Genomic DNA, 20603 nt, shown 5'->3' on the forward strand with positions numbered 1-20603 from the left:
AGGTTTAGCTGTGCTTCTTGGGAAATTTAACAGCCAGAATTTTCTGTTAAGATATTAGAAAAACTGCTTGAAACGGTAAAGGAAAAGACTGTATGTAGAAGGTCAAGTGCATTACCCCATCGCTGTGTTCCTGGAACTAAATACCGGGATGTTCCCAGGAGGTGGCAGAACCTGGAAATGCTGCTAAAATGGTGGGAATCAGGAAAAAATAAATACGAGCTAAATAGGAGTGTATCTATTTATCTCGCTGTGGATACTTCAGAGCACAAATATGTGATGTCTAATTAGATGGGAGACAATACAAAGGCTACCCCGGTGTGCCAGAGCATCTCAGCCCACCCTGGGTGCCTGCTTGGTGCTGCCACTGATGGCACTGCGGGATCCAGCCCCTTGCTGTCCAGAGACCCCCTTGGTGGGGTGAACCTCTTACCTCTGGTCCTGGAGGGAAGTCGCTGAGCTAAGTAATGAGAAGGAGATGCCGATGGCTTCTTCTGTCACATCAGCGGAGAAAGAGATGTTAAAAATGAAGTAATGAGCATAGTTAAGAGCAAAACTGCTGCTCCAGGCAAAGTTTTGCTAGCTTCACTTTTGCTCGCTTTCAGCTCAATGTACCAATTAAACTATAGCCGAAGCAGAAAATGACATAGTTTTATTTTTAAAGGACATAAACAATAGCATTTTATAAATCCTGCAGTTTCCCTTTGTCCAGAAGGAACGAGCATTTTGGCTTCTTCCATGAGATACAGTTGCCAAGAGGTGTTCAGCTTCTGTCCCAGCTTCACAATCCCTGCAGCACGTACGCCTAAGAAATATAATCCTTCTGCTATTGTCTGCCTGCCTTCTCTTCTGAATACACTTGCAATTGCAGGCATGAAAAACAATTGGAGATGGGAACATTTGTTGGCTTTAAAACTCGCTGGATGACAGCTCAGCCTGGCTTGTAGCACAAATGATCAGGGGAAGAGCTGATTCTGCCAGAGAACGAGGGGTCCCGCATCTGCGCTGGGAGGACGCTGCTGTGCCACGTGTAAGGATTGTCTTTCATTTTCTGCTGATTTTAATTCACTCTGCTTGGTTAGAAATGTTAGGCTCTGCACAGTCTTGTTTATCTTTTGTCCCCCATTGCTCCAACTCTTTCCTAAATACAAAAGGACTCAGGAATAGCATTCCGTTGGGCTGTCCTGCTGAACAGTCTCCATATCCAGATGTTAATGATGGGAAACGTAGCATTATATGGGATCGATGGGTAAGCAGGAATTACTTTTCAGCACAATTATTTGCTTGAAATCACGGCAAACCTTCTGAAATGACTGTTTTCAAGATTATGTCTCCCTTTTAAAATATCGGTGTTTGATGGTGTTGATGTGTGAGCATTGGAAAGGAAAAGTACAGGGAAAAATCAATTCTGAAAACCAAACAAAGGTTTCTGCCTTTCCCTTTACTGAAAACCCAGGCTGCTTTCCTTCTATTAATTCTCCCGTGAGCCTATAGCTACCTATTACCTTGGACTGCAGTGCCTTCGATGGAGTTTTGTAAACCTTTGGCCCCGTCGCTATAAAAACCTTCCATGTTTTTGCCAAATCTCCCTCAGAAAGATTACTTTTGCTTTGAAGATGCCAATAAAGGAAATTGCTTTCACAAGGAAAGAGCTGGGAAGACAACCCTAGCCCCTTCATTTGGCTTCCCTCCAACCTTAAATGTATTGGAACCGGAGAGCAATCCTAAATATACGATGAAAGACACCGCCGTCCGGGCGGTGAGGTCTCTTGGGGCAGTGCTTCGTCATGTCCTGGTGCCCCTTCGCCATTCTTCAGCTTTTGAGCAAAAGCAGTGAAAGAAAATAGCAAAACCCACCTGGGTGGCTTGCTGGGATGGAAAGTCCCGGGTGGCAGACCCCATCTCGAGCGGCATCGTGCCGTTCTCTGCCACCTCTGGAAGGAGGTTGGTTTCTTTCTTTATCTGCGGAGTTTTTGCTATTTGTTCCTTAACTCAAATCCCTTTTGTGCAGTCTTAACAGTACCATATGCCACCGGAGCACCTGTGTCGTGGCATAGACCTGGAAAGACGAGCAGGGAGCAGGCTGCAGTCTCTAGCCACAAAGAGATGGGCAGGAACAATACCGGGAGTCTGGTTTAAATTGCAAAAATGAGCAAACTTGGAAAGTGAGCCTGAGCTCTCTGGCCAGCCGGGCCAAGCTAAAAACTTGGCACATGCTTTTTGCCCAGATTTCCTCGATGGAGCCCGGAGAACTTGAAGCACCGCCAGGAGCCCAGGGGAGTGAGCGGTGATGCAGAGCAGCGCAGCCTCTGCAGGCTGCACATCCCCGCTTCTCCTCTTGCTGCTGTTCCTGGGAATTTGTCAGCAAGGAAGTTCCTTACGTCAGGCACGCAGGTAGCAACGTGGAGGGACATCCGTGGGCATGCAGGGGGATCTCGTGTGTTGTCACCACAGCCCCGGCCCGAAGGCAGGTGTGGGGACACGTGGGGCAGCTTTGCTGCCTGACCTCCATCCTGTAAAGCTGGCTGAGCCGTGGTCAGTCTGATAAACCTCCCAAATGTGGCCTCGGTGGTGTCAGTGGGCACGTGAACGGGGAATCAACGCTACATGTGTACAGATACCTTCTAACCTCGGGCAGTGAACAGTGGCCTCAAAATGGCTTTTGTGTCTGCAGGGGAGGAGACAGCAGCACCGGGGCCAGGAGGCAGCTGAGAAGAGTCCTTTATGTTTAGGGATGGGGGGAGCTTGGGCAGGAGCATGGGGGCAGCAGGAGGGGGATTTGCTGGACTGGCACAGCTCTGCTCCTGCTCTGCATCGCTCCAGTTTGGTATCGGTGTGAGAAATCCCCTCTGCACTGAGGATGAGGACACACTGAACAATACTGTTTCACACCAATGAAGCCAGCTAATTTTACTGAATATTTTTTAGTTTCCCTTTTATTTTAGCAGTGATTATAATGGATGGCTTGGTGTTTTTAAAGATGTTTTACAGCTGTTTGACCACAGGAAACATTTTGTCAGCAGTGTTTTGTAAAGAGGCAGGGGGACTGGTGATGCTAGAAAATGGCCTGCTCTTTGAATATGCAGTGAGACACGAGGTTTGGGATGCACCTTGCACATCTAGTGTAAAAAACAGAGATGTAGCTCCGTGACTGATGAAAATTACCATGTAGAAATGGGTGGGTTCTCTCCTTCCCCAGGGCAGCAGCCATGCCAGAGGCTCCCAGTGAGTCTTGGGGTTTCAGATCAGAGGAAGGAGCTGCAGGAGCCTGAAACAGCCAGCTGAACTGCCAGGTAAGATGCTGGGAGCTTGCAGGGTGCGTGAGCAGCTTCCTGGGCAGCTTCTCTGTCTGAGCTGGTCCGGTTCCACCGGGAGCTCCGGTATCCTCGGACTTGCTTAGGAAAAGTTACGGTCACCTAAGCACGTGCATGAGATGGGCTGCTTCCCTCCACCTTTCCAAAGCAGCTCACAGACTAATTTAGATCGGAAAGGGCCTTCTGGAGGTGTCTCCCCCAACCTCCTGGTTAAATCAGGGCTACTTTCAAGGTTAGATCAGGTTGCTGCAGACCTTGTCCAGTCCAGGTCTGAAGATCTCCGCAGTGGACATGTCACAGACTCTTTGGGCCCACGTTCCAGTGCTGCACCACTTTTGTGAATGTTTGCTTATGTGCAATGATATTTTCTCTTGCTGCAAGTTGTGTCAGTTATTTCTTGCCCCTTCCCTGTCCACCTCTAAGAAAAACCTCTCTCCATCTTCTCTATAACCGCCCTTTAGATTCTTTTTAACTTTGAAATATCTTGCATAAATACTTTTTTTTTTTTTTTTCTATGGGGCTGACTCTCTTACCTTATCATCTTCAAAATACATCATAGTTATCAACTTCTTATGCCACAGCTGATGTAATGGCTGGACGTGCAAAAATATCAGCTCCCCCTCAGCTTCTCGGATCTGTGGTTATCTGCTTGGAGATGTGTGGAGCTGCAGGGCTCTGCCTTCAGGGAGCTCCTCCAGAGCTGCACCCTTGCTGCTGCATTCATCAGCTCCTCTGCCTTTCTGGTCTGGGTGTTGTCTCCCATTTTTTAAGGCCAGCTCAATCAAATCACCACTGTCCAAGGTCCCAGGATGTGGGGACAAAGTTCTCTTCTGATAACACATTCTTCAGCAAAAATGGCAACACCTTGGTTTGCCTTGCAGCTATCAAGATGCTTTTCTGTATGCATCAAAGCAGTAATAATTTGCCCTGTCTTCCCTGAGTAATGATTTTGTCTTACACTTTTTTTGGTTACATTTGTCTTCAAGGCATCGATTTCATTCCTTTCTAAATTTTTTTTAAGTTCTTTCTCCTCGGACCTATTTTGCGGTGATTCTGAATGAATTACACTGGCTTTGCAATTATTTTAAGTAGACACTGCTTTTGCATGTAGTGCCAAAAAATGGTAAAAACCCTAGGCTAAATATTCTAAGTATAACTCTCCCTGCACTCTCAGAAAGTGTTTTTTGTTTTTGTTTTTTTAAATACAGGTGTGTTAATAGTTTCACTGAATAGATGAACTACAGTAATTGGTTGTTTCCTTGTTCTGAGGACCCAGGGTTTGCTACATGTTGCATTCATGTTATCTAAGAGTGGGTGATAGAGAAGAATTCTGTGATTTGTTACAAAGCCTGTGCAAAGCCCTGCTGAGAAGACACAAGTTGAGGTGCAACAGAAAATTTGGGGGCCTGAAGTGATGTGTTTGTCCTGCCCAATTGTCTGCCATCCTCAGGCACCCTGCATGGGGTGAGCCCCCTTGGGCTGCCCCTGCACATCCCCATGCTGACCCTGCCACCACTTGGAGTCTGCCTGCCTTGAGCCCAGCAGGTAGGAGACCTCTGTGATGCCCACAGCTCTTCCCAGGGCAGCACAGAGACGTTTGGTACATGATCTAGAGCACTCTGATCTGATTTAATTTTCCCAGATTTCTTGGTGGAGGATTGAGCCAGCAATTTAGTTTGCTAAGTCCCTGGAAATTGCACGCAGCTCTGTACGCTGCCAGTCGCAGCCAGGCAGAAGGGCTGCAAGGAGGAGAAGGCAGGAGCCTGTGTGGATTTACCAAGCAGCTGTCGAGCTTTGTCAGAGCACCAAATTTGCATTCCCAGCATACAGCTGGTGGTGCATTAAGCCAGTCCCTGCAATCGGTGGGATAACTCATCTGCAGAAGTCTGGTTTCCAGGACTGTGTGGCGATGTGGATGCAGCCAGACAAGACGGTCTACCTCAGGACATCTGTGAGGCTCTAACCACAAGCCTTGGTAGGAGTTGTAGGAGAAATTAGAACTGCTGTGTACGTAAGAGCTGCACAGGAGAATGTCAAACATCCTCAGGTGCTTCTCCCCCCACATCTTTTTTTTTTTTTTAATTTTGGTCTTCATTACTTTGCTTTGTTCTTTCATTTCTTTGATTCTTTATGTAATGGCTCTAAATGTTTCATCGTTAGTTCTGTTTAAACAGAATTTTGCAGAGCTCAACCAGATGACCACAAAACCCTATCATTTGAGACGTAATGTTCGCTGTAATAACAGCTACGTCGTGTAACTCGTGACAGTGACGGTCCTGGCGGTCACGTTAGGAGAGAGACAGAAGTGTGACAGGGACTAGGTTTTTATTATGGTAAAAGAAACGCTTGAAAAAGTGTACACCATGAATTTACATCCATTTGAGAAGTTTCACAGGATTACCAGTGATGAAAATTAACCCATTCAGACCTCAAAATAAAGTATTTACAGTAAAACATGGATTTGCACCTCAAGACATCTACCTAGGCCTCAGAGAAGCTAACGTGCCACTCCAACACTCTGAAGCGTAGGTACCATGTCCAAAAAGGGCCTGGGTATGGAAAAAATTTCCAGAGGTAAATGGACAAAGCCAAACTCTGACCAGTTTAAGAACTGCTGTAGGTCCTTCCTCATACATAGCACTGCAGAAAAATGCAGCATGCCCTCACCCTCGCTCACACGTGGGCTCACTTGGCATGGGATTCTGCGGGTGCCCAAACCAAGAAAGAGCCAGAAACCCCACGGGGACCCCGAGGTCGCTCGCCTGCTTTACATTTCAGATGTTCTGATACCATGGTGATGGGCAACAGCAGAAAGGCCTAAAATAGAGCATAAGTGTTTTCAACAGCTTTCTCTTACTAAGTGCACTTCATACTATCATGAGAAAGTCCTCTTGATTTTTTTCCTCTTTCTTCCACTTCAGATAAATTGTCTAGTACCTAAAAGGTCATTTTGAAGAACTTTGCTTTTCTATAAATTACTGAATTTTGTAAAAACACTGAATATAAGTGACAATCTCTTGTCTGACTGTATTTAGTGTCTTACTTTTAGAGTCCTAAGAGAGAGCCTTTAACCGTTCTCTCAAAAGGAAAGGGATGAGGGAGGGGGGAATACTGTACTGCATTTTCTTTCTGAATTTTCCATGTTTCTTGAACAAGAAAGGAACTACTATTCCAGAATAATTAGTGTAATGATAATAAAGAAGACTGTGAAAAGCCTTATCTTCTAAAAAACGTGTTCGTTGTTTCTCTCAGTGAGTGTTGTAAATGGCATCCAGGCTGCTGTGTGAAGCGTTTTGATAGAGTTGCATTTGAATAAAAAGCGGCAGTTTTGTGGGATTTTGCTGATCTTGTAATAACTTTTTTTCACCTGCCTCTGGAGCTAATCGTATGCCTGACTTCAATAATTTTGAAGTTATTTGAGACTAGTCCGCTACTTGATGGAGTTCAGTCTATTAGTGCTTCTGTCTACTTAAAACCCACGACGTGATCCCGGCGGTGACAAAGTGGCACCCACAATTAGCGCTGATAATTGAGCCGTGGCACACTGCACGTGCAGGGCTGGCTCCCAACCTGCCCCCAACCATGCAGCATCTGCACAGAGCGGTGGGGCTCTGAATGGCTTCACTGATGGGCAGGGCAGGTGGCTTTCTGCTAAGAGGCACGCTGTGTGTGTGCTGTGTCTTCTGCAGGAGCATGTTCCTTACCTTGCAGTTCTCCCTGCACCTTTCCATCTTCCTCTCTGCGCTCCAGCTACTTTCCTTTTGGGGCTGCTGTGATGCTCAATGGCCCATTGCAATGCAGTAGTTAGGTGCCTCCTGGCTGTGGTTTAGAAGTTGCTTTAACGTTTTCTGCACTAAAGTCGATTTTTCGTCTAGCCTAGCAATTCTCAGCTCTTAGCTCCTCGGGCTTCTGTAGTTCAAATTTCCAGAGCTGTGCCAAAGCTGGAGATCTCAGTGGGCCATAACCCAGTTTCAGCACCGGGGATTTTTATCCGGTGGTATCATGTCTTTTTGCATCATATGTGTTGCTGGTATTTGTTCCTTCTTATTTTTCAAGTGCTGCACGGCAGTAGGAGGCAGATGGGTGTTTGTACACTGCTTGCCACATCACTTTGTGTATGCAGGGGAGCGGCACGAGGTGCAGGCTGCGGGCAGGTGTTTAAAGCTGTGCTGGGAGGAGGAGGTGAACAGACGCTGTGAAGGCGGGAGGATCCTTCCTTTTGCTTCGGTTTAACATGTAAGCCATCTCCTCGGTTTTCCAGCTCCTACTGAGGCCCAGGCACGAGCAGAAAGAGAGCTCAGTTCCTACTCAGGATTGTTCCATTTCAGAGGTAATCAAAGCCCTGAGTAAATTGCTCCTATAAAAGCACAGGGTCTCTTGAACTTCTGGTGCTCACAGTGACTGTTTTGTCAGCTACTCTTCATTACGACACCGTTTTCGATAGCATAATGCTTGCAGAATAACCTGCTGCTCCAGCATTTGGGGCAGAGCCCTTCTTGCTTTCAGGGCTGTCAGTTTCAGCAGGTGTTGGGAATGCTCTGGGGAAATATTGGAGCTCAGGCTTCAACAAGCTGATCTGCACCACAGCGGAACCTTAGCATTGATTTGCAGGGACTTTGCTTCAACTTCAACTGATGCAATTTGGGATTTTAGAAAGAGGGGATCTGTATGAATTACAGTTTGCATTTCTTTCTCGCACACACCCCTTCGGAGAGTCCCATAACCATGGCAACAGAGTGCTGGTTATGGATTTATCCGTGCCAAACCGTGCAAGGCTGGGATATATCAATAACCCATTTTACAGAAAAAAGAGGTAAGAAAGATTAAACGATTTCTCCTGATTAACACGTGCAGGATATGGCACTGATGAAGAAGGCGTCTGAGCTGATGAAATGGCTTGTCGCAGATCAGAGGTGTGGTCCTTCCCCATCCTTTCTTCCTTCTGCCCAGACACCGGCCGTGCTGTGTGGCTGAACTCTTACCAAGCCCATCGTGTTTGTGAGCTGCAGAACACCGTTACTTGTCCCAGGTCAGCTTTTATGCAGCAAAGGGAGCTGCAGGGTGAGGTGGGGCTTCGAGGGCAGGCTCCTGCCCTAGGGATGGAAGCCGAGCGCATCCCTTCCCTTTCCAGTATGCAAACAGAAAGACTTCCTTTGTGAGGGGCGTCTGGCTTGGGTGGAGAAATAGGTCAGGATGCAGGCCCATCTCTTCCTCCCTCTTGGCCTCCTTAGCTGGTGTCTTAGTCCCTGAACTACTGCATGGCTGCAGAGCAATTGCCATTGAGACAAGAGCAGAGCAGAACCTCTCGCCACGTCATCACTGCTGACATCTCATGGACCCAGGCAGCCGGGGCAGTGTTAGGCATGAGCGGCTGAAGCCTCAGCACTGGGGTGCCTGCAGTTCCCTGCTCCCAGCCTCGTGCTCGGCCACAGCAGCTCCAAAAACCTCACCAAGTGCCCACCTCCCCTCTGCTCCCCGGGGTGCAGGCAGCTCATCTTCCCGGCGGTGTGCTTCATCAGATGGCATATTTGTTGTCAATTCTGTGCTGGAAGCACACCCATCATTCTTGGCACCATATGGCAACTAATCTGTCCTTAAGCAGTTAATTAGGCACCATTTGTATGCACGTCGCCCTGCGCACGCCAGGACGGCTGGGGATCCTGTTGGAAGCTGTTTGTTCTGGGCTTTCGCCTTCTTTTGTGTGGAAAAATGAGATGGTTCCTACTCATTTTGAGGGTGTTCTTTTTAAAGAACAAGAGTAACAAGGTGCTGCCCTGGGGTGCAAGGCTGGGATGAAAGTGGTGTGGCCTTAAGGTGCTGGGCTCAGGCTGAGATGTGCAAGGGGACAGATTTTCAGCCCCGTGTGATCACCGGTGTAGTGGCCAAGGAATCTCCTTCCCCACACACTGAGGGGGGCAGGAAGGATGTGTCTGGGCAGAACCCATCACAATCAGGCTTTTTTGGAAAGCACTTGTGGCTTAAATGCAATTTAGTAGCTGGTGTTATTGATTTCTGAGTTTAAGAGCACAATCCGCATTGTGTAAAACTTAGTAGATGGTAGTGCTTAGTCTTTCAAAAATAATAATAACAAAATCATCCTAAGTTTGTGTTTTGGTACCTGCACGTCTTTCACTGATGCTTTTATTGGCTTGCTTGTTCACGTTGCTGAGCATCCTTTAGAGTGCTACATGAAGGCATTTTATGGAGGGCGAAATAAGTTCTGCTGCAGACTGCAAGGGTCCAACAACAAAACACCAAAAAATGAAAATATGGAGCCACCCAAGACAGGAGGCAGAGTGCTTGACGCACAACTTACAACACCCTTTGCCTGTTATTATTACTTATTGTTCTGTATTGCAGCCACTTCTGCAGTCCCCAAATGTGATCCTTTCTGGTTTAGGCACTCTCCACAGCAAAGGCTGTGGAAGTTCAAGGCTGGCATTGTTATTTTGCTGTTAGGAGTGGGGAAAGGCAGCAAGGTGAAATGTCGTGGCGTGGGTCATCGACTCTCGAGGTAACAACTGGGTCTGGATTCTTGAATGTCAGACCCAACACTGCAGCAGCCAGTGATCTTTCTTCCCTAGTTCAATTTCCAGTATAGGATCTTGTCTGACGTCTGGATGGCATTCGAATAATTTCAGAGGAAAAAAATGTGTAACAATCAATAAACTGTTTGTTGGGGAAATTTTCTCCCACCAGAAAGATAGAATCAGGGGCCGAAAGGCACGGAAGATGTCTCAGTGCTGTTCATCAATTATCACTGCTATTTAGTTCCCTGAAATTGGAATGGAGAGCTCAACGTCTGACTTGGTTTGAAGCCACAGAAAGTGCATGTTGTTCCATTTCTTCCAACTTTGGTAAACTCCTTGTCTATGACAAATTGCTAATATGTCTGCAATTTTTCATACCTGTCCTGTCTCTCTTTTTCTGTGCTTTGGTTGTGATTACTGCATATTCTATCTCGCAGCATCTTGTAAATGATATATCAGCTTTATTGAACGAGGTGGTACCTCCTGCATTTGATGAGTGAAGTCCATCCTTGGTGCTTGCCTGCGGCTGAGCTGAGCCACATGTGTGAGTTTTTCCAGCTCCCTCAGTGCAGGAGGCAGATCTCTGAAGCCAGGCTCATAACTAAAAGTTTCTGAATTCCCCCCTGCAAGCTGGACTTTCTCCCATAAATAATAACAGCAGCTGTGTAGCGTTTCAAATAGTTTCAGACTTTCCTCTAGTGTTTACTGTATTCTATTAACTTTAATGTCCTTTTCTTTAGAAACAAGTATAAATACCCTAACTACAAATAACTTGCAGCAAAAGTGATGTTGTAACACGACTGGTTTGTTTAATGTCTTTGAGTGATTCTTTCCCCCATCACCAGACTCGTTAACCCCATCTAATTTTTGGTTCTCTCCCACTGTGACTGCTTTTTTTGTTGTGTACAGCTGATAAATTTCACTACTGCAATGTAACGTGTCACAGATTTCTCTATGAATTCTTCAGGATCCTTCCAAGGAAAGCTTGAGACCCAAAGTGCAGCTGGAGAGGGCTTTTCATCATTATCGCTCCATTGCTGCTCATGAGCCCCACCTGGATCCCGGTCCTGTTCAACTGGGTACAATGCATACAGGTGGGCATTGTCCCTCCTTCAAAGTCTTTAAAGTCTGCGTACACAGGAGAGTTAAGGTATAGGGAAAGATAAATTGATGGGGAAACCCACCAAGGCTGATTGCATTGAAGGTTCTGGAACAGTGAGTTACAAATAACAGAGAAAAGCCATCAGGCTACAAACCAACATTACGAGGCACCTTCCTGAACTAGGGACAAATACATGAGATAGAAAGCATTTTTTTACAGCTGTCATTGCAGCATCTCCTGGCTGCTTCGGGAGCAGCTGACTTACTGCATCAGTTAGCAAATGGGACAGGTTTGCTGCCTTTCAGGGACACGGGCGTGCAGGCACAGCCCCAAGGCTGCCCGTTTTAATGGGCTCGCTGCTCTCCCATAGCATTTACACCATTCTGGAGCAAGGAGGTCCTGTGGGGAAGAAGGGATGATGCTGCCAGCCCACGGGTTGTAGGTTTGGCTGACTTTCCCTTGGGAGTGCAGAGGGGTGGGACCAATGTAGTGTAGGTTGTAAAGATAAAGCCTTAAAGTTTGAAAGATAGCCAACGGGCATGTATTCAAGGAGTAGAAACTCCTTGAGATCAAAGAGGACAGCAAAAAAGAAGAAACACTCAGTCATGGCAGGAGGTCTTATAGAAAGAAGTCTTGAGGGGTAAAGTCACTCCTGTTTGCTGCTCTACCACGGGGATGAAGATGGGTTACAAGGACTTTCGAAGTAACTCAGCCCATGAGGGAAGGAAAGAATCGGTGAGATTAACATAAAAACAGCTATTTGTATGTCAAAGTGACATAGGGATGAATCTAAAAGGCGAGAGGTGGGCTTAGAGTGTCACCTGGAAAAAAAAAGAAGAAAAGGGGGAAAATGTGGCAGAGGGAGGTGAGAGGTTGCTATAACTTGAAAAAGACTTTTGAAATGGTACTGGATTAAATGAGGGAGGGCATCAAGGGGGGAATATTTCGCTTTGTCAGATGTTCTGAAGAACTGCACTAATAAAGTAAGGTGAACAGCAAGGTCAAGGAGGCCAAAAATGAGCAATGAGACAGCTTTGCTGTTCTGACAGATGCATGGCTCTCCACCTGCCATGGTCCAGATGTGACACAAAGGCCTGGAGTAAGAGGCATAAGATAAATAGTGGTGCAGGAAGGCTTTAAATTACCAGGGATCAATTTCTTTGACATAAATAAAGTTTCTTTAACCTCAGTTCCCCCATGAGTCAGCACTTCTGACTGAAAAGGACTCAAAAAAAAAAAAAAAAGAAAAGAAAAGAGAGGTATTAGAGACATGATTGCAAATAAGGAAGGCAATTAAAAAACAAAAATCAGTGATTAGCTAGGAAGGGTGGAAAAAGATGCAACAATTCTGTAGTTAAACAAGGCTATGTAGTTATTAACCTGTGAGTGGAGGCGAAATTCAGAGCTTGTAGTTCCCCAAATAATGCTTCCAAACTTCCTGAGTTCAGAGAGTCTCTGCTCATTCTGCTTCTGCTAAAGGCAATACACGTCTTATGCCAGGCTCCCAAGGGACTGGACTTTCTGGGGCTCAAATAGATCCACTTTCCTGTGCAGGAGGGTAGAGCAATGACACTTGCCTATTAACCCATGAACTTGGCATGAGCAGGGACTGGCCTCTGCTGTGCTAGCACTTAAGTTATCCAATTTTAGCTCATTTGCCTACATAATTTGCTGCCAAGGTGACATTATTAAGTGCTCCTGATGATGAGGACATGTTACTTATGGCAAGAGAAAAAGAATAAACACGGGCTGGAAATCTGCGCTGGAGATAAGGTCATTTGAAGGGACAATGGAACAGAAAACATGAAGATAGGAAGATAGTTGTAGAGTAGGGCTTCTTTGGTCTCTGCTTGAGATGCCTGTGGGCCATGAATCCATGCAGCTCAAACTGCTTGTATGATACCCACAACTGTTTTTAGAAACCTTGCTTGAGGTTTGTTTTGGATTTATTTTTGTCATGTAGTTTTAAAAGTTTTGTTGTTGTTGTAGTTTTGCTTGTATTTATTTTATTCTTCAAAGATGGAGAAAGACCAACAAAGCTCTCCAAGGACATTGACTAGCCCAGAACCAGTTCAGACTGAGAGTGTAATCAAATTTTTGTTTTGTTTTGTTTTGTTTTCTAATTCCTCTACTCTAAAATCTTTTTTACTTAATATTACAACCATAAAAGCCTTGGTTATTAGGGGTATTTCTTGCACATTACCAACTTTCTCATCACTGTGCTTCCTTTTCATCCTACTGTAAACTGATCTGGAAATGCCTTTGGTAGCAGGGCTGTGCTGCCTTGCTGCAGCAGACCTGGGGAGCTGGAGGCTGCCAACACCCACGTGTGGCTGATGGGGCAGCATCTCTTAGTCACACAACGAGCAGGGATCTTGCTCAGATGCAGTTTGAGGATGTCTGGACCAGTCGGCTGTTTGTCCTGGAGAAAATGCACGATGCTCCAGCTTTTGTTCTGCTGCCCTGATGAACAGATCCTGGATCGCAGCTGCAGTGCAGTCAGTGGCTGTCAGGAAAGGCTCTGAAGCTGTCTCTGTGCCGACTGCTTGGACTGTGGGCTTACCTAAGCGATGAAGGAACACGCACAGTATTTGGGGCACTTGAGGTCTGCAGCTCAGCACACGATCAGTTGATAGCCAAGCTGAGGTAACCCTCCACATCCATATTGCTAGCCAGTTGTTTCCCCAAAATAAAATACACAGTTCTACTCTACATCCATATAGTTTATAGCCCTTCAAAGATATATATATATGTATATAAATGTTAATAGCCTTCAGAAATCAAAACCATCTTTCAGTTGCACGGGTCCCAAATGACAGAAAGCTCCAGAGGAATTGTGCACGCTGCTCACATTGCCCTGCCGTGCTCAGGAATGGAGTGAGATCAAGACAAGTGAACCAGACGTAGAGCTGGTAGGAACGGATGGCCTTGGGCCTCCCAGAGCTGTCTCATGGCCAGGTATCACCGCTGCTTCTCTTGGTGCTGATAAGTCCTAAATATGGGCACACAATCTCCTAGAAGAGGGAAAAGGGAGGGAGGAGGGGCGGAAAGGCTAAGGTTGGCTGCCATTTTTGTATCGCTTTGGGCTATAAAAATGAATGGGGGAAAACCACCTATTTTTTTTTTTTTTTGTAATGGGGAAATAAGTCCCAATAATTTTACATATTTCTTCTCATTTTACAGCATTAGCTGTGAGTACTTTTAATGAGTCTTTTTTATGAAAAGCTCTTTTGGTGTGGGGGGAAGTTATTAAGCCTCCTACAAAGGGATTTTATGGTTTTAATTATAAACAGGTAATGGAGTCTATGCAAAAATTACCTTTTGACTTTGCAATAAAGCCCATTTCCCCCAAGGTAAGAACTCCATAAAGAGAGAATTACGCAGCAAGGCAACGGAGAATTCGGCTCCAAAATCAAAAGGTGCCTGTGCAACAGCAGCTTTCGAGAAGCCCTGGGGAGCCATTGACCTTAGTCTGGGAGCCTGTGCGTCGTCTGCAGGCCAAAGAAACTGCAGAAGGCAATGCAGGATTGCGAGGTTTTCCAGCTGCCTCGTTGCATTGTGAGAGCTGCATTGCGTTACAGCAGCCTCAGGACTGCCTTAACTTGGTTAATAGTTGCAGGATCCCCCTAAAACCCACACCTGGAGATAGATGCATGCTGTAGGCTCTGCTTCTCCACTTTGAACTGCCATGGTTGGAAAGATTTTACTTTATTTTTTCCTCTGGTAAAATGAATTGCTGTGTAAGTCAAGAATATACTTAACAAATTTGCTTTCATTTTGACCCCTTATAGTTTTGTCCATCCTTGCCATGGGTTTGGCCCCGTTGTGCTCAGCTGCGCCTGGAGAACCTCTGCATCAGAAGTACCGTGAGCAGGGAGAAGGATGGAAGAGCCTGCGGCGACGCGCCTGGGGATGGGATTTCTCCAGTCAGTGCCCCACAGCAGGTGGCAAGCACTCAGTTGCTCTCCTCCCACTTTATCACAGCTTTAGAGTGAGTACGAGACTTGTTCGTACTCCAGCTGCTCTGCTGGAGGCAGAGATCACCGCAAAGAAATCAGAGACTTTCTGTGAGCCCCGTTCTGGAGGGGTTAGTCAAGGTTTGAGCTGCAGCCAGGGCCTGTAGTTAGCACCACCTTTTTCCCTGTCTGGAAGGGAAACCGGTGGTTTGCCCCCTGATGTGAAATGCACGGTTGTCTGATTATTAGAGGTGGCGTTTTCTTGGCACTAAGTCCCTGAGCTGGCGTCCAACGCTGAGCTCAGCCGTGCCGGTCCTGCAGGCTTCTTATGACCTTGAGCGAGTCACTTAATTTTGCTCTGCCTCCTCATCCACCCCTCTTCCTTCCTTTCCTTCCTGTCCATGAGGAGGTAAATTCTTTGATGAATGGGTAGTCTTGTAGCATAAAATCAAATGATCCAAAGATACCGAGTTACTGTGACTTAATGAGTTAATTACGTCACTTGTCTGTCAGCAATAACTGGCTGTACGTGCATGCTCAGCTGGCTCCTGCTGCAAAATACAGGCGGTGGTTTAGACTGCCATAAATAGAGTTACTTCTGCACTGGAAATTAGGAAAGAAGGAGAGGAAGAGGAGCAAAGACCCCAAATTAAAACATTTATAGAGAGCATAAAACCTTCTTTTCAGCAGAAGGTTCACCTTCTTCTCCTGCAGCGGGAGGACCTTACCTTGCAGCAGAACATCTCAGCAGACATCAGTTAAGTCCTAGAGATAAGGAGCAAAACCAGGCAGGTGGCTGCAAGCTGGCTGAGGGGGATCCTTACTGAGGAACGAGCCAGCACCGTGCCAAGGGGCCGCTGGCAGCACTCGCACCAGCATCAGCAGCACGGTGTGTGCTGCACCATCACGGGGCCTTGGGTCCTCCCAGGTCCCTGGGTGTTGCTGTCATGCTCCAGTCCAGTCCGTGCCACCCACCACAAGTGGCTAGTTGATTAATTTAATACACACTTGGTCAATTTAAGCTTTAATTGCCTTCTTGGAGCTGGAAGACTGAGAAAGAAAGAGGTAATGAGGGAAAAAACAGCCCAGCACCAGACAGTGTAGTTTGCTGTCTTTTAGCTCTCCCTGTATATCATTTATAAGGATATATAGACTGTTATGGCTCATCTGTATCCCTCTAATCATTAATGAGGTGTCTTTCATGCCCTAAAGTTAAAGTCATAAAAGTAAAGTGTGTTTTCTACTGCAGGTCCATTTCTGTTCTTCATACAAATGTCCTAGTGCCCTTTATAATGTATTTGCTATAAATCTTGACAGCGTTATTTGTTTTGTTTTTTCTATCTAAATACAACATTGAGTGGATACAGGCTCATTATCTCCCTATTTCTGAAGAGAATTCTCTGTCTTTGAAAGGTGCTCTATTAATAGCCCTGGAGAGAGGAATGCAGGAGGGGCACAGCACAGGCAGGCAGCCCGAGCCACCCCTTCCTTGCTGTTGTGCTGTGAGTGATGGGTGCGTGGTACTTCCCTTCCCCATCCCAGACTTGTGGGTTCAGCAGCAGGTAGGCTCATCCACACCTCATCTTTTCCCTTGCTAATAGCAATGCCAGATGAAAAGATTTTGCCAAATCTAAGGGGAAAAAAAAAAAATTTGCTTTTTACAAACTCGTTTCTGTCTTCTTTGACTTTGAAGTGGTTGCCTTGGAACAAGCTGACCCTTGAATTCTTATTTGTAATAATAATATTGATCACAGAAGAATCTGACAGTTTGCAACCTGCTTTGACAGGGTTGTTGGACTTGATGATCTCTTGAGGTCCCTTCCAACCCCTACAATTTGGTGATTGTGTGATTACCTGAGAATGAATCCCCGCAGCACCAGACTCCCTTTTAGGGTTTTTGAGGTCTCCCTCCCATGGTATTTTTATAGCAGTCTCTGATGCTTCCTTGCTTTCTTGTATTTTGCTTTTAAACCCTCCAGCAAGCGGCAAGGCCACCAGTTGGCATCTGTAACCCTGCTGCATCCTCAGTGAAGTCCTCCAAGTGCATTCCTCCATTTCTGCACGAGCCAGCCTGTGCGGCTGTAACATGTGGGTGCTTTGGCCATGGGAAGTCTCACTGCAGCCCTCTAAAATCAGGGTGTACAATTTGGTTTCAAGAAGGTTTGTCTCAACTCATGTCAGTATTTTACCCAGTGTGAAGAAAGTACTTTTGCTGGCCCATATTCAGAAGATCTAGCCCAGATTTTAGTGCCAAATTGAGGTTTATAATCTTTTGCAATGCGTTTCCTTCCTTTCTGAGGTCTCTCATTACACATGTGGTCAGCCCTGGAAGCAGGATCGGTCACTGAGGAAGCAGGTGACATGCACTTGCTTTTTCTGTCCCAGATTTCTTTATTAAAAAAAACTTCCTTTTCTGGTGAGAAAAGGAATCTGCTACCAATAAATAAATAAATGAATGAATGAATAAATACGGTGTTAGAGAGAATTGGAAGACAGAGAGTAATAAGGGAAAGGAGGTTAAGGTAGGAGACTGTTTTGAATGTCTTTCTCCTCCACTAAAAGCTGCTGTTCTCAAAGGTAGGAGCATCTCTGCCTGCCCAGCTGCATCTTTGCCGCATGATAAGGATTGCCTTAAGCCCCCGAGCCTCCACAAGGCCTGTCCAGGATTGCCTGGTTGTCTATTTCGATGGAGCCGATAGCTAATCCCCTTCCTCCACAGGCACACACACGTGCCCCCTTTCATGATACTCCATGTCTTCAGAGAGCCTTCAGAAGCACATTCAGGGTATCATTCAAAGCCCTTTGAAACCAGGGAGGGTCTTTCTTTTACCTCCAGTGGGCTTTAGCTGTGGGGCTTATCTCTGTTTAGAGCAAGTTTATTTTCTTCTTAAGAAATTCCTCTGAAGATTTCAGAAGAGGTGAAAGAAATGCTATTTATACCTTGGACGTCTCCCTGGGAGACACGATGCTATCATATATCAGCATCAGTTCCAAGTTGCAGATGTTTGAGGAGTTGAGAAGTAACAAGTGATTTCTCTAAAATCTCCTGTAACAAAGTCCAGCTCAACAAACCACTTATGAATACGTTTAAATCTTGTTAATCTCATTGGGAATCTGCTCTGTGTTTGCTGAATCGCATCAAAACACAGACCTCCTGGCTCCCACATACCCAGGAGGAAGGTTTGGATTTATTTTCTCTTTCAACATGTTTACCAAAGATTTTTAAAACTTGCTTCTAAGTTGTAAGTGTGCAAGGCCTCGTGAATTTTTGTGGCAGGGTCATGTTGCTGGAATCTGATTTTAGAAGAGCTCTCCCCTACAAGTAGTAAATTAAAATAGTTGGATACATTGTATGCTTTTTCCTCCCACTTTTTTTTTTTTTTTCTAATTTTCTATCTTCTTTTCTAGTCTGCAAAAGCATTAGCCTTGCGATCCTCTTTGCACAGCTACTTTGATTCAAAGAAATGCAGATTGGATTGTTGCTTTACTTCAAAGGGCCGGGTGAGCAGGCGGAGAGAAGGCACTCTGCTTTGTCCCGGGGAATTGCTGGTGAGGCAGCAAAGTGCTTCAGCACCTCAGAAAATCTTGCACCGGAGAATATTTCTGTCACTGAAACGTACTTATCCATTTAGATCTTGGCAACTAAGCATCATAAGGTTTTGTGGAGAAGGTATTGCTGGAGAAATGCATCTTGATGGGAAGAACATTGTTCCCACATGGATGTTTTCTTTTGTCCTCCATCTGCCAGTCTTCCTGCGGACAACCACCCAGCTCTTTCAGAGCCCTCTCTTTTACAGAACCTGGGATGCCCCCAGAAATCCTGGTAATGAGGTCTATTCAGAGGCAAATCTCTCATTCAGAATTATTCTCTCCGTCCCTTTATCTCTTTATTGTAAAGGAAGCTAATCGCATGCATACATGTAGAAGTAAACTAAATATTTGTCTGTCACAGCACTTATATCCAGGTAGATCCCTAAGTGTGTTTTTTTTTTTTCATTAGAGGACAGGAGGTTGAGTGCTAGGCTTTTTTTTCTTAATCTTACATCTAAGGCTCAATGCATCTTTCATAAAAACGGGTGTTTACAACTAATGGGCATAATTTTAAAAACACAGCAATTGCCAGACGCTGCTGAATGGTGCATCAGATATGCAAGTTTTTCACAGCTTTGGAGCTAATGAGTTGTAGACATTGGCAAATACTGACTTTTTAAATTAGAGCTACTATAGTTCAAAAGAGACAGATGGCTTTATTTATGAAAAGGGATTTAAGGACCACACACAGAAGACTCCACAGAAAGACAATGTGTTGTCGGAGACCATATATCATAAAATGTGATATTTAAAACAGTTCAAATTTCAATTCCCTTTTCACTTCTGCTAGCCAAATCTGATGCAGATGCTTTTTTTTTTTTTTTTTTTTTTTTTTTTAAACCCAGGAATCTTTGTGGCTCAATTTTCTGTAATCAAATAAAAACAAACACAAAACGAGAGGAAACTTGGAGAGGTCACCTTGAGGCTGGATGCATTGTAGAGTTCACCTTGGGCCTGATTCAAACCCCTCTGAACACATTTCTGTTAATGCCAGCACACTTCTGTGTTTTATTATCATTTTCATGTGATGGCCATTGGTTTAAACTTTGCAGACTTAAGTGTGGTGATCCATCCTTTGACTCATTTCCAGGTTCTTCTTATGCAACATTCAAGGTATCTAGAGCACGTTGGTAGTTCCTTGGTATTAAGGTTGTGATGTCAATTTGCCCATGTTGTACTTGGCCATCGCTTTACAATACAGATTTGATCGGAGATTTAAATGGCCTGGTGCCACTGAGTTGCCAGCTGCTCTGAACCCCGAGCAGAATTGGGTAGCAGTATGTGCTGTGGGGAGGAGAGGAGGAGAAAGCCATTCCTCTTTGGAAGAAGCTGCCTAATGACATATCGCACAGGAGAGATCAGAACATTTTAGAGACTGATGTAGACATTGACAGCTTTTTCATTCATGCACAAAATGTCCAAGGCTGGACAGATTCAAATGGGAAAGATCTCCAGTGGAGACACTGCTCTGAAAGCTGCTTCCATGTGGAGAGTCAGGGGATGAGATAGCACAGTGATGGGCAGCAGTACAAAACTCGTGCTTGATTTCAAGTGAGGAACAAATCATAACCAAGAATAGTACATATCTGCTCATGTTCTAAGGGGACGAACTCCTCTGAGGGGAACATATTCCTCTTCTGCTGCTTTTCTTTTCTTTTCCAGCTTTGAGAGCAGCTCCAACAATCTCTTTCCTGTCAGCACAGCATATGTCTCCTCTGCTCTGCTGTTATCTGAACAGAATACAAAATGGAAGCTATTTCCAGAAAGCACAGCTAATATTAAGACATGCAGAAGTGCAGGGCACAGGGAAGAAATATCCCAGCAGTTACTTGGCTCTCCTGAATAGAGTGACGGGCCAAAGATTCATCGATTCCAGACTGTTCCAAACAGGAAGACAGATTCTGACCCTTTTGTTATATGAGGTGAATCATTTGTATGTCTTACAGCCTCTGCACATCAGTTTCACCTTTACATTTGTTTGGTTCAGTGCCTGCATCCCCTAGAAAGCTGGGATGCCTGCGCTGTCTTGTCCATGCATCAGGGCCTGGCACTCATGTTGCCATTTGTGGCTATTCAAATGACAAAGGTCATTAGAGTAGATTGCCTTAATGAA

At 45.4% G+C, this 20603-nt stretch overlaps 1 long non-coding RNA gene across 1 annotated transcript in view; it reads left to right on the forward strand.

The window, feature by feature from the left end:
- The first annotated feature begins 436 nt into the window (after window positions 1-436).
- LOC110351349 (uncharacterized) overlaps window positions 437-20603 on the forward strand; it is a 118833-nt gene continuing 98666 nt past the window's right edge. The window contains exon 1 of the long non-coding RNA XR_011804465.1: window positions 437-1027. This is a non-coding gene — a long non-coding RNA (uncharacterized lncRNA). The remainder of the gene's footprint in view (window positions 1028-20603) is intronic.

This window comes from Anas platyrhynchos, chromosome 21 (genome assembly GCF_047663525.1).
Source record: "Anas platyrhynchos isolate ZD024472 breed Pekin duck chromosome 21, IASCAAS_PekinDuck_T2T, whole genome shotgun sequence".
NCBI classification, from domain to species: domain Eukaryota; kingdom Metazoa; phylum Chordata; class Aves; order Anseriformes; family Anatidae; genus Anas; species Anas platyrhynchos.